This window comes from Diabrotica undecimpunctata, chromosome 4 (assembly GCF_040954645.1).
Source record: "Diabrotica undecimpunctata isolate CICGRU chromosome 4, icDiaUnde3, whole genome shotgun sequence".
In the NCBI taxonomy this organism is placed as follows: domain Eukaryota; kingdom Metazoa; phylum Arthropoda; class Insecta; order Coleoptera; family Chrysomelidae; genus Diabrotica; species Diabrotica undecimpunctata.
The window spans coordinates 49818086-49834899 of record NC_092806.1 but is presented as its reverse complement, the minus strand read 5'-3'; the positions used below and the strand labels follow the sequence as shown (position 1 = coordinate 49834899).

At 34.5% G+C, this 16814-nt stretch overlaps 1 protein-coding gene across 3 annotated transcripts in view; it reads right to left on the bottom strand.

The window, feature by feature from the left end:
• LOC140439498 (acid sphingomyelinase-like phosphodiesterase 3b) overlaps positions 1-16814 on the bottom strand; it is a 672376-nt gene that overhangs the window by 294699 nt on the left and 360863 nt on the right. The gene's annotated exons all lie outside the window — the stretch shown is intronic.

The following is a 16814-nucleotide window of genomic DNA, read 5'->3' as shown; positions in this document are numbered from 1 at the left end:
TATTTTGGTTATAAATAGCATGAAAGTGGTGGACAAAAAATACTTTTCACTACAATAATAATAAGATTAATTGAAAAGTAAAAATAAGGATGGCCCAAATTGTCAAAAACAAAGTTTTGTGACAATACAAAAAAACATTACAAAAATCCAAAAAAAGAACTGTCAAAAAGTTTATTTAGTTCACATATTTAACATTACAACAAAAAAGAAAATATAAAAACAAGAACTCAGATAAATACAAAGAAAAACATAAATTATTAAGGAATACGGAGTAGAAGTAGAAGTAGATGATGAAAACATGCATTGAAATGGAGGAATTGCAAAAGTAACATCACACACCTAATACATAATAACAATAACACCTAATCGATTAATTGGCAAAAACGATAAACCTATCAATCACCCAAATGAAATAAAAAAAATGGACTAAATATTTTAATGATCTTTTCATGGACACCAGAACGAAACCAACACAAAATGGTAGCGAGAAAGGTTCAATAATATTAAAATCTAAAGCTTAACATGTATAAATAACTTAAAATCTAGCAGCGCACCTGGGCCAGATAAAGTTCACATGAAGCTGAATAAACTTATAGACAAAGACAATTTAAGCGCAACCTACCTTCAGAATGGCTACTACGGACCTTTGTTCCGCTACTAAAAACCAATAATCCCAAACATTGTAATAACTATAGATTAATTAGCTTAATGTCACAACTATTGAAAACATTATTGAGAACATATTCAGAACGTATTAAGCGGATATGGGTAATAGGTAGTTTGGAATTATTTATAATGGCTTCGGAACAGTAGAACCTATGTATAGTTTCACAACTCTTGTTTAAAAGTGTCGAGATCAACCAAAAGATCTTATCGTTGCATTTATAGAGTATGAGAAAGCTTTAGACAAAGTTAAACTTATAAACCAAAAAGGACTCGACATAAATGATAGTAACATAGTGAGAAATCTATATTGGAGCAAACAGGCTGTGGTAACATTCGATGGAAATAGCTCGGATGCGCAACTGATAAGAAGACATGTGAGACAAAGTGGTGTACTTTCACGATTACTATTTAATATATACTCCAGAGTATATAGAGTTACTTACGAGTTATTAATAGAAGCACTTAAAATTTATACAGAATGGATCGAGATAAATCGTAAAAATATAAATAACATTCCGACGATACAGTCATTATCGTTGAAAGTGAGAAAGACCTGCAGACGCTACTAAACACAATTTATGATACTAAGAAACAGTTTGGTTTAAAAATGAACATAAAGAAAAGTTACCAGTAAGAAAAAAAGAATTTAGTTTACTTTAAAATAATCATGGACCGATTTTATTACGAACGAAATAGTAGTGTTGCACAGAACAGGAAGAGACAAAGAATGTTTGACCGCCATTAAAAGAAAAAAGACAGCATTTTTTAAGCACTTATTTAGAAATGAGGAGTACGAGTTGTTGAAGCTGATTATGTAGGGTAAATCGAAACAAAAGGGGTGCCGGTAGACGAAAAATATCCTGGCTGAAAACAGTTTGCGACTGGACCAGATTAAACACCCTGACGCTTTTAAGAAAGTAAAAGATAGAGACAAATTTGCAATGGTTATAGTCAATTTTTATTAGTGGAGTCGGCATTAAAAGAAGATTTAACATATAATGGCAAATGTATCCTAAGAAAGCTTTTTGCAAAAGTACCTTCTTATAACTAAAAAATAAATATAATAAAGAAGGAAATTAGGAAAGGGAGTAAGTGCCTTAGCTCTTATGAGAAACATTTAAAAAGTTTTCTTGTTTTTTTTTTAAATCTTCTTTAATCTGAAGCAGCTTTTTGTAGGTGATGTTCTGGAGCCTGTAGATATGGAATCATGCTCCGAAGAGATGTTCTTTTATTTTCTGACACCTTACTTTCTGGTGTCAGTTTTACTATATCAACTTGTCTATATTCATCTTTATCTTTCTTTAAGGCGTTAAACTGTATCGCTTCTTGAAGATCAGAAAACGTAGCTTTTATCTTAACAAGTATATGATTCGTTGCTCCATTCATTATATATGTAACTTTTGCTGATATTTGGAGTTGTAAAGAGTAACATGCCAAATTATTTAAAAAAGAAGACGTTCGACCAATGTGTGCTTCCAGACATGACTTAGGGCGCCGAAATAGCTTCCTTAACATAGGCTACCGCAATCAAACTAAGAGTAGTTCAAGGACAAATGGAACACTCGCTACTTGGACCGACTTTCAGAAACATATTTAGAAACGAAGAAATAAAAAATAAGAAGAAGGACAGGTGTCACAGATGTCATAGAGAGTATTTTATGGGTAAAGTGGAACTGGGAGGGCCATGTGGTAAGAATGAATAAGGAGCGGTGAACCTAAAAATTACAGTGGGACAGCATGAGCTAACAAAAGAAGCAGAGGTAGACTACCTACACGAAGGACAGACGACGTCAAAAGAATCGCTGGGAATTGGCTGCAGGAATCTCAAGACCGACACAACTGAAAGAAATAAGAAGAGGTTTATGTTCAATTTTTGACGCAGAAGATAGGATGATGATAATAAAGCAGTTATCTACTGCTTGTTTTAGTTACCAAAATCCAATATTTGTCATGTCGAAAATATCTTAGTGAAGAATATCTTGCAAACTTCATTACTGCATGAAGGTTTTAAGGCACATAAGCTTTTGTTATCACCTTTCGTTTTTTAATCAGTGCAAAGTCTTGGTTACAGGACTCAAAGCTGTGACCGCTTACAAGAAACTTTTACTTAATAGTGTGAACAACGACGTAAGCTATCAAAAACATCAATTTAAATGATAAAATCCTATTTTTATTATACCCGCCGTAGTTATCACACATTATTAAGTGCTTCTTAAGAGTCAGACCACCAAGATATTAGATATATTATCTGGAAAAGATATAAGGTAACTTCATTGGCTCCACGAAAAGCTACTTCCTTATGCCATGTACACATATGGGCCTCATTTGTATCACCAACATGAACTCCTTGAACAAGTTATAGCAAGCTAACTGTGAGAGATAGATATTGCTATGAGTCAATGATATAACAAACATGACCTACTGGAGATCCATAGATAAACAACTCTTTATGCTATCGGGATCTTGGGAGTCGATAGTATCTTATTTTAGCAAAGCTCTAGGCCTCTAGTCCTTACGGTGATAAAGCTCTCTTTGAGTTGTGGCAGACGCGCTTTAAGCATCCTTGGCTTTAATTTGACAATGGAGTTTGTCTCATGTATTTAACGTATCAATTCGTGGTCGGTGAAAAGAAAGGCTGCAAAAATCCTTGATAAAGGCAGACCTATAAAACTTAGGTGACTGTTGAATCTGTGTGCATTTGCAAAAAGACTTTGAACAATCTGTGAATGTTCAAATCAGCACTAATGTACTCCTTTGCGGATTTTGCTCTTCAGTAATGTCCAACATCCCTTGGGATCATGTTTATGTAGTTTTTTAACACTAAACGATCAGATTAAGAAAACTGCGGAGCAGCATGTCTAGTACATAATTTATCAGTATAACATGTTTCACTCAATTTTTTTTCTCGACAATCAAGCGCAATCTTTTATAATGAACAGCAAAGTATCTTAAAAGATTTTTTTACATACTCAAACAAATTTTCCGTTACCATTAGGAAATAAAAAGCATATGGTTGCTTAAAGTGGGCTGTCTTGCGCATCCTCCTATAAAACATGTCGTCTTTTTGAACAGCGCAAATACTCAACAGGTTGACTGCCAAACTGATTTAGTTACTCTTTGTCATTATGTATTTGTGAACCACATTGGTACACAGCACTATTTGCCAACGGCAAAATCTGTACCCATATGGTGCACAGCATGCTGATGTAGTCAATCATTGTATGTGCCTGTACAGATGCACAAGTTTAATATTTTATATAAAAATTTTAATCAGTTGGCCTCCTGGACCAAATTTTGGAAATATAGCCCATTATTTTTTTGGCAATGATATTTTAAAATAATACACTATTTTAAGTAAAAGGAAAAACAGTTTATTCATTAAATAAAAACACATTAAAAATACGGAATATTGCAATTTAAAGAAACAATCAGTGCAAAAGTATTTACAACAATTCGGACAACGTGCCCACACTTTTATAGAAGTTTGTTGTGCTTCTTTTCGTCTCTCTTTCTTCGCGACTTGCTTATAGCAATTTTGGCATCTTCCTCTTTTATTTATCTTTTCTTAAATGTAACGATTTATTTTAATTTGCTAAACTTTCTGTTGTCTTTTTTGTTAGAAGACTTTTCACCAACTCTTCTTTAAATTCTGTATATTTTTTTTGTTGTCACTGAATTATACAGTTCCATTGAATTTACTATAGCTGTATTTAAAATAATCTCAACTGCTTCTTTTCGATACATTTTTACAGATCTTCTTAAAGCTCAATGGTAGGATGCCGTCTGGTCAGATAAATCAATATCAGATATTATATTATTATATTCTATTATCACACATGGTTTAGATTTTATGCCACTTCAAGTATGCACTGTAATTTGATCTATCTGTTTAGTGCTTAATAATAAAACATCTCTTTTGTCTTTCCATTTAAGAACTGTAATACCACAGTCGCTTTTACGACCAACAACTTCGTTTTTCTTTTTTCTTACTACTTTAGATGATATTTGCTTCTTGTTAGCACGTAGTGTCCCAAATAAATGAGCAGAATTTTAAAGCAGTATTTTTGCGAGTGATACACCCATGTACAAATTGTCAGTAAATATATATAATGTACGTACAAAATTTTAATAGGGAGCCATTAACTTTATAACCACTTTCTCTGATACTAGCATATCGTCCACTACTTCTTTTTTGAAGTATATTTTAAATTGCCAACGTATAATACGATTCAGAACAAAGTTTAAATATTTTTACTCCGTAACGATGCCTTTTTCTTTGAATGTATTGACGGAAAGAAAGCCTGCCCAAAAAAGAAATCATAGATTCATCAATACATACAAAATGGGTTGGGCAGAGAGCCATATTAAAGATTTTTGTCATCATATCAATTAAGTTTTGTACTTTATATATTCTGTCGCCTTCAGGTGCTTTTGAATGATCAGCGAAATGTAGCATACTTAGCAAAAGTTCAAATCGGTTTCTTAATATATGTAGGCGCTTTCTTTACTGGTCAACAAATAATTATCTTTTTCCAGTAATGTGAAATTGAAGGCATTTGGTAAAGTCCCATCCAGAATACCAATTTAAGGAATGTGCGGATTTCTTCATTGTTAGTAAAAATCCATTGTTGTACTCAAGAACATCTTTTAACATTCGGAGAATTTAGCCGTTGAATAGCGTAGCGATTGAATTCTTGAAGAATCATTGAAATAACATTATCATTGAAGAATAGATCAGAAAAATCAATTGGATTTTTATTGTGTAAAGTCTTGCTTATATCGGAATTTGTACCTACGTCTTTATTGTTTTTATGGTGGATAATCTTGAGGAGTCTGGTCGGCTCCAATCAGGTACTTCTTCTTCTTCTTCTTAGAGTGCCATATCCCTACGGAACGTCGGCGACTACCATGCTTATAATATTTTTATACTGCTCTCGGTCTTGCGCTACGTGTAGCAATTGCTCCGCTGTCAAACCTGTCCACTGCCGCAAATTCCTCAACCAAGAGAGTTTCTTCCGTCCTATCCATTTCTTTCCTTCGATTTTACCGTTGAGAATTAGCCGAAGGAACTCATATCTTGGTCCTCTGATTATATGTCCAAGATATTCTAGTTTACGCCTCTTAATAATATTTAATAGAGTTTGTTGATGTCCCATTCTTCGAAGAACTTTTTCGTTTCTGGTTCTGCTAGTCCATGGAATTTTTAGTATCCTTCGATACAACCACATCTCAAACGCCTCGATTTTATTCATGATATCGGCGTTTAAAGTCCAAGTTTCACATCCATACAAAAGTACAGACCACACGTAACATCTTGTAAACTTTTCACGGATTTCCAAATTTAATGAGTTATTGGATAATAGAGGCTTGAATTTTTGAAATGAGTTTCTTGCCTGTTCAATTCTACATCGAATTTCGAAGGATGGATCTAGATTTTGGGTAATTCAACATCCAAGGTATTTGAATCTCTGAACTCTCTGCAGCGGTTGTTGGTTTAATATCAGTTGGGTTGCGCCGATATCCACTTTACTGGTCACCATGTATTTAGTTTTATCGATATTTATCGACAGTCCCCAATTTGTGCATTCCATGTCAACTCTATTGATTAGCTCCTGCAGATCGTCGATGTTTTCAGCTAGAATCACAGTATCGTCGGCGTACCGTATATTGTTAATTATTTCTCCTCCTATAATAATTCCTTTTTGATCTTTTAAAGCTTCCCTAAATAGATTCTCAGAATACACGTTAAAGAGGGTGGGAGATAGTATACATCCTTGTCTTACGCCTGGTTCAATACTGATTGGCTTTGATTCTCTGTTGTTGGTATTAATAATGGCTGTTTGGTTCCAGTAAAGTTTGGCAATAAGTTTGATGTCTTTCTTATCTAGTTGGATGCTCTGCAAGGCGGTAATTAGTCTGGTATGCTGAACGCGATCAAATGCCTTTTCAAAATCAATGAAGCACATATATACGGGTTTTCTTACCTCCCAACATCGTTGAAGGAGTGTTTGCATAGAAAATAGTGCTTCTCTAGTTCCAAGGCATCTCCGGAACCCGAACTGCTCTTGACTAATTATTTCTTCGCACTTGTTGTTAATTCGATTTAGAAGAATATGCAACAGTATTTTAACGGCATGGCTCATTAAACTAATGAGTCTACAGTCGCTACATTTCTTAACGTTTGGTTTCTTAGGTAGAGGAATAAAGATCGATTTTAACCAGTCCGATGGAATTTCACTGGTATCATATATTTGATTGAAAAGTACAGTGAGTTCTTTTATATTGTCATTTGAAAGTAATTTTAGCCATTCGCTGTATATTTGATCTGATCCACTGGCTTTGTTGTTTTTGGCTTGGTGTATGGCTTTTTCCACTTCAGCTTTTAAGATTGATGGTATTGTATTTGCACTTAAGTTAGGTAGTGATCCTCGATCATCCTTAAATAATGCTTTAATGTAGTTTTCCCATTCCTCCATTACTTCGTCTTCTAGGGATAGTGCATGACCTTCATTATTCGTTAATGTTATGGGTGTATTTCTTTTGTGTACTGTAACTTCTTTTATTTTCTTATGTGTGTTAAATTCGTCATGTTTTCGTTGCAATTCTTCTAGTTCCTCACATTTTGCTTGCATCCATAACTCTTTGGCTTCCCTGATTTTTCTTCGAATCAGATTATGCTTTCGTTTATACTCTGAGTTATTTCTATTTTTAAGCTGTCTTCTTTCGTCCATCATTTCGATTATTTCATCTGTCATCCATGCTTGCTTTTTATAATGGGTGACAGTTCCACTTTGCGTTGCTGTATCGATGATACCATTCTTTATGTTATCCCATCTTTCTTCGACTGTTGGTACATTGTATACTTGTGTGATGTTGTCTCGAATTTTTTCGTTCATTGTCTGTTCAAAGTAATGTTTAAATTCTTCTTCTTTTAGTTTTTGTCTATCGTATTTCTTTGTAATGGAAGGCTTTTTGATTGTCTTTAATTTTAGGTTGATTCTAGATGCCAGTAAATTGTGATCGGTGGCTGCGTCGGCACTTGGATATGTCTTAGTACATTTACATGAGATTCGAAATCTATTGTTAATCATGATATAATCTATTTGGTTACGCATTACACTACCATGGCCATCTCTCGGTGATGTTCATGTATAGAGACGTCTTTTTGGTTGTTTAAAACATGTGTTGGTGATAACAAAGTTTTCCTCTTGGCAGAACTCTACCAATCTATCACCTCTTTCGTTTCTTTCCCCAAGACCGAATCCTCCAGTAACTCCGGGAGTTATATCTTCTCCTACTTTAGCGTTGAAGTCTCCCATTATTACACAAATTTCGTGTTTTTGTGTTATTTAGTGCTTGCTTTAATACATGGTAAAATTCATTAATTTCGTTGTCTGTACTGTTACTTGTAGGAGCGTATACTTGTATTAAGTTTATATTAATCTTACTTTTAATAGTTATCATCATTATTCGCTCTGAAAGAGGAACAAATTTGTCAACCAGATTTTCAAGTCGTTCCTCAAGAATTATAGCAACACCATTTTCATGGACGTCATCCGTTTTTCTGGAGTAATAAGTAATATAACCTCCACTTTTTACAGTTCCCGATCCGGTCCATCTAGCTTCGCTAATTCCAAGGACTTGCAGGCCCAGACGTTTCATTTCGAGTTGTACATTTTTTAGCTTTCCTGATTGATATAAAGTTCTAACATTCCACGTAGCAATATGTTTTATTAATGATCTATTTTTATTTTTATTTTTCCCTCCGGAGATTCTTAGCACCCCTGTCCCATTAAAGGGACGCCGGAGACTCGGGGCCGTAGTATGATTTGTATGTGTCATGGAGCTTTTCTTGGGAGATTTAGTGCAGTAGTTTCCCATTGCTTTCTGCACCGCAGTATCACAGCCAGTTAAATCATTATGGGATTGCCGCCTGTGGGTGTCTGTCGTCAAACCTGCTAGATGTCGTTCTAACAGCCTTGATTCAGTAATGGCATCACTGCTGCCTAATGCCATGCCCTCAGTTGATCCGCGGGTACTGATTTGGCTAAGCCTTATTCGTACCTGCCCTGCATATCTGCAGGAACATTCCCTATCAGCCATTGGGACGCGCCGTGTCGGGGTACAGTACCTGAAAAATAAATAAAAGAAGTTAATAAAATATTCTACTTATAATGATTTCATAAAAATTACCTGGCAACAGCAGTGTATTTGCTACTGTAGGTGGATTAGCGTAGTCAGCAAAGTCATCACTCTCTGTATTATTCAAAGCCACGTCATTATTCGTTGTACAATTGGAGTCTAAATCACTATCATCAAACTCGCTTTCACTTCCTACAGAAGGCGTACAAATCTCTCTGTATAATCGTAACACACGTACTGTTTCTCGGTGGTCCATCTGGCTGAACCATCAGTCAACTAACAAGAGCTGCTATTCCTACAAATAGTTTAACACTGGCAAGAGCCAACCAAATTAACTTCGTGCCGAATCTGGATACACAAGGCCAAATTAAATTAGTCAGGTCTGTGAATCCATGAGTACCACATTGGTGCACATACTATATTTGTAGTATATTAAAAACAAAAAACCATAGAAGACTCAAAATAATATATCGATAATATCCAAGTAATAAATAATAATTAAATATTTAAATAAAAAGCCGATTTAGCAAACAGTACGGTGTGGCCTCAAGGACCGATATATTGATTTTCTCAAACAAGGTTATGGATCTAATAGTGTGCACCATATTGGTGCACATGGCAGTCAAATTGTTAAAAGTCCCATTAAAAAAGTGCCTTGTGTTTAAGTATATTGTTAGTTGAACATTTCAAAGAGAGAACGTCTCCTTTCGTACGTAATATCTTTGCAGTTCAACTTGCATTTGGGGATATTTTTTTGGAGCTACTTCAGTAAGTTTTATGTTTTGTATGACGCTTCAACTAATTTTAAGCGTTTTTGCTTACTAACAAATAAACCACTACCTTTAGGTCTTCTTTTTTTTTGATTTTTTTTTTCAATTTTTATACACTATAATTATAAACTAATATCCATCACAACAAAAGAATACATCTGACACATACAGATGTCTAGAAGTAGCATCATCTAAACCGTTGAACTACGACCTTTCTAAAAGAAATGGTGTCGTTCATAAAATCACCGACATCTATTAGAAGCTCCGGAAACTCTAATTTTAATTATGACACTTAGACCTTTTTTAGGATGACAAACGGGAACATTTCTACGTCAATAACTTAAATTTGAAAAAAAAAATAACCCTTTATCCCTTTCTAATTTCTACCCTCTAATTACAAATCATAAAATATCACTACTGTCTTTTGCTTCTAACCTAACACCACAAATTCGAGTTTCTTAACTTAAAAATTTTATTTCGGACTTGAATGGAAAAATGTCAACTAAACAATTTATTTAAAAATATTTCGGGGTTACCTTTAAAAAGAAAAAAACCCAGATACCGCACAAAAGTAATTTGTGATAAACAATAATAATATCAAACGCTAGTAAATTGATAAAACGTGGTTTTTATTGTATTATTTTGAATTAAAATTTAGTAACTATTTACGAAGTATTAAATTATAAATATTTCTATATAACGCAATATACCACATACCAAAATAATTAATAATCAAAGTTAATTTTAATTTTCTGTTTTCGTAACACCACTAATTTAATTTTGTGTGCTTATATTGTACATAACTCGTTAATAGATAGCAAACAAGTATAACTAAAAATATTGTATTGGTTTAGTATAAATTCCGTTTAATACAAAAAATAAATTTCATACTTTAATTAAACATAAAATTTTAATATAAAAACAATTTTTTTATTTCAACAAAAAACCACATCAACCTCGCAGGGATATTAGTAGATATAACAAACACAAGAAATATTACAATAAATAAAATTGTATAACTTGATGCCTTTTAAATAGGTTAACACTGCTGAGATTTTGTTGATGAGAACTGTTTTAAGATCATCATTTGCCATTCCGTCTAATATTCTTTCTTCCATGAATTGCGAACCATCGAGCAGGATATATTTAATGGTGAGAGGATTATGGAGCAGCTGGAGCAGATTATTAGCGATTTTTTTGTTATTAAGTATTTATGTGTTAAAGCAGTAGGGTAAAGGGAGGAGAGATGGACCACCTTTTAGAAAACTGAAGCCTGTTTCTTTATTAAATAAACATCAGAATAGAAAAAAATTGTATAACATAAATTAACATTGGTATTTGTTTTGGTTTAAGTAAAAACTAGAAATTATAATTCTTAAACCTAAAAAAAAAAAAAAATAATACACTGGCACGTCATTGGTCCATCTCTCCTCAACTGTGGAGGTGAGATGGCCACTAGGAGTAGTAGAGATGGACCAAGCTAAACCTTTTTCTTTTTAATAACAAGAGACTTTCCGCACTTGTTACAGAGATTAGTGAAGCCAGTACAAGTTTCATGTAACCAGCGCTTACAAAAAATACATTATAACCAGTCATCTTTTTTACATGTTTGGTGACAGTCCTCGTTGAACCCAACACACCCATTTTCAATATCACTCATGTTTTCATCACCACTAGTGTCGTTTAGAGTAACATCTTGAGATAGTGACGATTCGCTTGGCTTTCTCTTACGTTTTTGTTTTTTTTTTTAGGTTTTGAGCTTTTTTTCAAATCAAGGCATCCTTCAATATTTTAATAAAGTCTTGAGCAGTAATTTCTCCAAATATTTTTTTACGAACTCTCTTTACTGCTGCTGCCAATAGAGGCACGGGCGTTACCTCATCAAGAGCCTTTCCGGGAGTTATATCTTCATCAGTAATTGATGCCTTGTTTGGGCTACCGTGAAAGGATATTTTACCACTGATTCCAGAGAGACCTGGTTGAGGAGATTCTGATCTAACTGGAAAATTAATTGTTTCTGCTTCTGATGGGATTAAACGGATAAATTCCCGTAGATTTAAATGCAGCAGCCGCATTTTGGACAATTTCTGAGTTTCCCCATGCTCGACCTAAGAGTTTACCAAATTGAAGGCGTTTTAGAACCCTATTTATGTTATTCTGTACCATAAAACGGCATTCAGCATAAAAGTTGCTTTTAAGTGACTTAAAAAAAGCACGATCCAGAGGCTGTAGGTAATGTGTTGTGTGGGATGGCAAACAAAATAAAACTATTTCGTTTTGGTCTGCAAATTCTAGTAGATCCAGGTTGGTCGTATGGGATGTGTGGCCATCTAATATTAATAAGGTTTTACCTGGAGGCTTCCTCGACAAAAAGTGTATTTGTAACCATTCTAAGAAAATGTCACTGTTAACGTATGCTGATTTTTCCGACATCCTAATCTTGGAACCAGGTGGCTTACCATAATGCTACTTGTCTTTTTTATTTTTTCCTAAAAAATGCAATATAGGGGCGAGATAATTCCTTCTGTACTACAGCAAGCTATTACACTAATCGTTTTCCCTTTTTCCCCAGGGCTTACGCTAGGAACATATTTTCAACCTTTTTTTGCTAGAACTTGACCGGCTCTAGTATTCAGTTGTAATCCTGTTTCGTCAATATTAAATATGTGTCCGGGTTTATCATAAAAATTATATTCGGTCATAATTCTCTCGAGATCAGAAAAGTAGTTATTGACTGTTTCTAAAGCTCGTGCAATTGAGGTGTTCTCAGCTTTTCTAATTGAAATTTCAGGTTTTCGTTTCAAAAAGAGTTCTAACCATTTTTTACCAGCTTTATCTAAAAGTAGACAATAAGTAACTCTTGTATCAGATTTAAAAATTTACCTTCTACATTAAATTTATTTGAGATTCCTAATCGCTGAGCTCAATTAAAGGCCATGATTCTTACTTCAGTTCTGGTTGGTGCAAAGCCTGCTTTTTGTAGTTTTTTATACGGCCAACGATTTTAGCATCAACAGCAGTTCCTAAAGAGCAATCCTAACCCAATCGGTTCATCTTATCCATATTGTTTGTTTTTATTCGACATTTAAAAGTCGTTTTGGGTATTCCAAATGCTTTGGCGGCTTCATGAATGCCCATATCACTATTCTTTACAGCATCTACGGCTTCACTTAGCTTCCTAGAGGTCCAGTTACCTCTCTTAGGTGTATTTTGTTAGCAAATATATTTATTGGGCATAATCCTAAAATAAAACATACTTGTCCAACTCTCCTCCTCGGAAGTAGTCCATCTATCCTCAAATAGGAGGATAGATGGACCAGCCCGTATTGTTTAAAATAAGCAGACTACAGCTGTAGTTCTTACTCTATATTACACATTTTAAATATAGTTCAATAATAAACTAACAAATAATCGGTCAAACTCACCTGTTTTTACAAAAAATGAAATTAAAAAACTCAAATAAAATTATCACATGTGGCAGTTTCAATTATCGTAAATAACACTCCTGCAAGTACGCACCGATGCGTTAAAACTGGCGTCTCTTAAGCCACTAACGTTAAACGATACAACAGAGTAGGATAGACTTGCCTTGTTGCCAAGCTTGGTCAGGTATACCTAGCATACCGACTATCCTCCTGGTCCATCTCTCCTCTCTTCACCCTATGGTGAATTTTTAGAGAGTAATAATAACTTCGGTTCTTCTGTTTAAAGCATGCTAAATTTCTTGAATTTAAAACTTATTACAAGACTGTATTTTTAGTTAACTTTGTCTGGAGATTAATATTTTTATCGCTTTGTATACGTTAAGTGGAAGTACTTAAAAAGTCACCCTTTTCGTGATAAATTATGTTTGAGGTTTAAGTATTTATACATCCCATACATGAATATGTTTTTCTTTAAACCACTTCATTTAAGTATTAATCGCACATAATTTCTCTCAAAATTTTATTGGTTTTGGATTATAATTTGGTTAAAGAATAAGAACAATGCCTGAAGCACAGATTGAATTTAGAACAGAAAACTCCTGCGAACTACAAATACTGCGATTAACTAAATACCTAACGAAGGGCTTCAATAAAAAGATGTATAAGCCTATTGCCTTTCTAGATGTCATTAAAGTCTTTAACATAGTATGGCAAGAAGGCTTGCTGTACAAAATGAATAACCATTATTACAGTGAGGCGATGACATGTCTTCTTGCATCGTACCTAGCCAACAAAAGGTTTCAAGTCCGGATAGGCTCAACTCTGTCCGGGGTAGGAATTAACAAGGCTGGAATACCGCAGGGAGCGGTGCTGTCGCCTTATCTGTACAGCATCTACATAACTGACACTCCAACCGATCTCAGATCGTTATTGAGTTTAAACGCAGACGAGACTGCAATATCAGCATGTAGTACAGATCGAGACCTAGCTACAACTAACCTACAATAAGCTCTAAATCGCATACAAGACTAGTGCATAAGATTAAAGGTAGCAATAAACCCGGAAAAAACAAAGGCCGTCATGTACCAGCCCAGAAGAGGCAGACCAAATAGAGATCTAACGTTACTCAACACTCCAATAGAATGGACCAGCTAAGCTAAATACCTGGGCATAACACTTGACAAAAAGCTGACGTTTACAGAACATGTACACCAAACGGTCAATAAAGAGTCAACGCTCTTCGCACAGGTAAAGTAAGGTGAGGTTCAAAACAAAGATCATAGTTGCAAACAGCATTATCCTGCCAACATTAGAGTATGCCTTTGTAGTATGGGGACAGACATGCAAAACAAACAGGAAGAAGATCCAAACAGTCCAAAACTCCATAATCAGAGAAGCCCTGGAAATACCAAAATACGTACCATTAAGTTACGTAATCAGAGACTCAAACCAAAAGAAGATCGTGCGAACAATAGACGAGAGAGCATACGAGAGATTCTAACGACCTCAAAAACCATCCTAATATTCTGTTCTGGGATGGTATCTGAGGTCGTTAAATGCTCTCTTTCGTCTATTGTTCGCACGATCTTCTTTTTGTTTGAGTCTCTATATAAGAGAGTTAACAGACCATGATGAGAACCTAAGGACGGTGATCAGACGGCCAAAACAACAACTAGCAGGATATAGAGTGGACCAGCAGGATCTAAGAATACTGTCAACACAAGCAGTGAAAGAAGACCCAAAAAAAAAAACCTCCACAATATACACGTAGTGTGTGATGGCAACATATACCTACAATATATACGTATATGGCAACATATACAACATACATCCCACCTCACGCACACTTTTAGCATTCAAGTAAACATATACACGGGATGTGTGAGAGCACTAGACACTTGGAATGCACATCCCATAGTTAAAAATAAAAAAAAACCTTCACTCACAGCACCAAATTCTCTACACAATTTCGACTAAATACCAATGCTATCACTAAAACTAAATAAATAAGTATAAAAGGCACATCAGAACTTTTACACAGCCGCTTAGGCTTAGGCCCTTATGGCAGGTTACCTAGAGACCCTATCGCGGAACCTGAGCATCAAGACCATGTGCGAAAAACATGGGCTTGGTGACCAGACCACTCGGATGCCCAAACAATGAGGAGAACAAAATTTATTTTGCGAAATCGGCGGCTGAGTGACCGAGCACACACAAAATTCGGACAGAGAGTCATCAATTTAGATAGGTGGCCCTCTATTCGAAACACACATCTTTTTTAGAGACTTTAAGTCCCGAAGTCATGCTAGAGTAACTTCTATATAGAGTTAGTAATGTAAATAGGAAGAAAAGCCGCTGTGTATGCTACCCCAACAAATAGGTTACCTAGCCATTGTCATGAAAACAGAGGGTGTTTTATTACCCAGGGTACCCGAAGTAACTTTCAAGATCATAAGCCTTCCCACGTAAGTATGTGTATACAATGGTATACACAATACACATGTTCCTAGAGGCAGGGTTAATTAATATGTAAGTGTATGTGCGTTATTATATTCTTAAGGGAACAAATATTTTGAACAATACTACACTTCCCCTTCCTAAAAGTTAAGTAGCTTAAGTTTAATGTATAAAGAGAAATACCAGGCCCAATTTGGTTCTCAGTTCGTTTCTTGTCTCCAATCAATATGCATTCAGATGTTGATATTTAATTGTTTTCTAATTTTTAGTTGATTTGAAATACTTTGTAAGTGTTAATTTAATAGTTTATGGGTGGCTTTAATAGTTGATTTCTACCGAAAGTTGTGGGCTTTATTCTTTCTATGGGGGTGTAGAATTTTTAGTGTTTTTGTTAGGAGAAAGACCACATTTGCAGATGTGGAAGAATACAGGATGTCTTTTCTGGGATAATATCTTTTCAATATCGTTTAAGGATAGCTGCCGTCTTATATATAATGGTGGTTCTCCAGTTGCATATTAATAACCTCAAAGATGTAGACTGAACCTGAATACTGTTTAATTTGGCAGTGGTTTTGCATACTGCATTATAAAGGCTTATTAATATTTAATAATCAGCACCCCAGATTTTGTTAGCTTTCACTTTAAGTATATTTAATTTTGTTTGGCAGGAATGTTGAGAAGGTTATTTGGTTACTCAGTTAGTTCTTGTGGGTCTAGCCCACTAGTATGTGGTAAATAAATGTTGCATATATTTGTATAATATATTTTAATATATCATACTAGTTGCTACATGTTCAAAATTAGTATTTAATATATTTGGCTTGGCTTCTAGGTCTGTTCTTATGATGATAGCTATTCCTCCACTGGCCTGTTATACTATTTGGTTTTTTTAAATGGTTATGAAAAAGAAATGTTGATTTTAAAAAATATTCCTGTAAATCAAAGGTAATAGGTCTTTGTCGTCCTCAAAAAGTAACAAAACTTCAAGTACGTTATGGACAAACTACTTCAAGAGCATCAGGTATTAAGACTACTTTCATATCACTATTAGTACAATCATTTATTAACATTAGTTATACGCAACATAAACCGTTTTTACAATATAAGGCATATTTACCTTTGTGCTGAAAAAATGAAAATAGTCGAAAATGTTATTCCCTTTTAAAATGAACAATTTACAATTCGTGTAGTGTTAGAACCATCACAGTAATTGATTTATTCTCATAAATGTAAATTTAAATTCGGAATCTTTCTGTAATCATTTCCATTTAAAAATTTTTTATAATAATTGATGTGAGGGGCAAGTTGTTGACATAAGATAGGTATTTATACAGAAATGTATCCCGCTGATGTT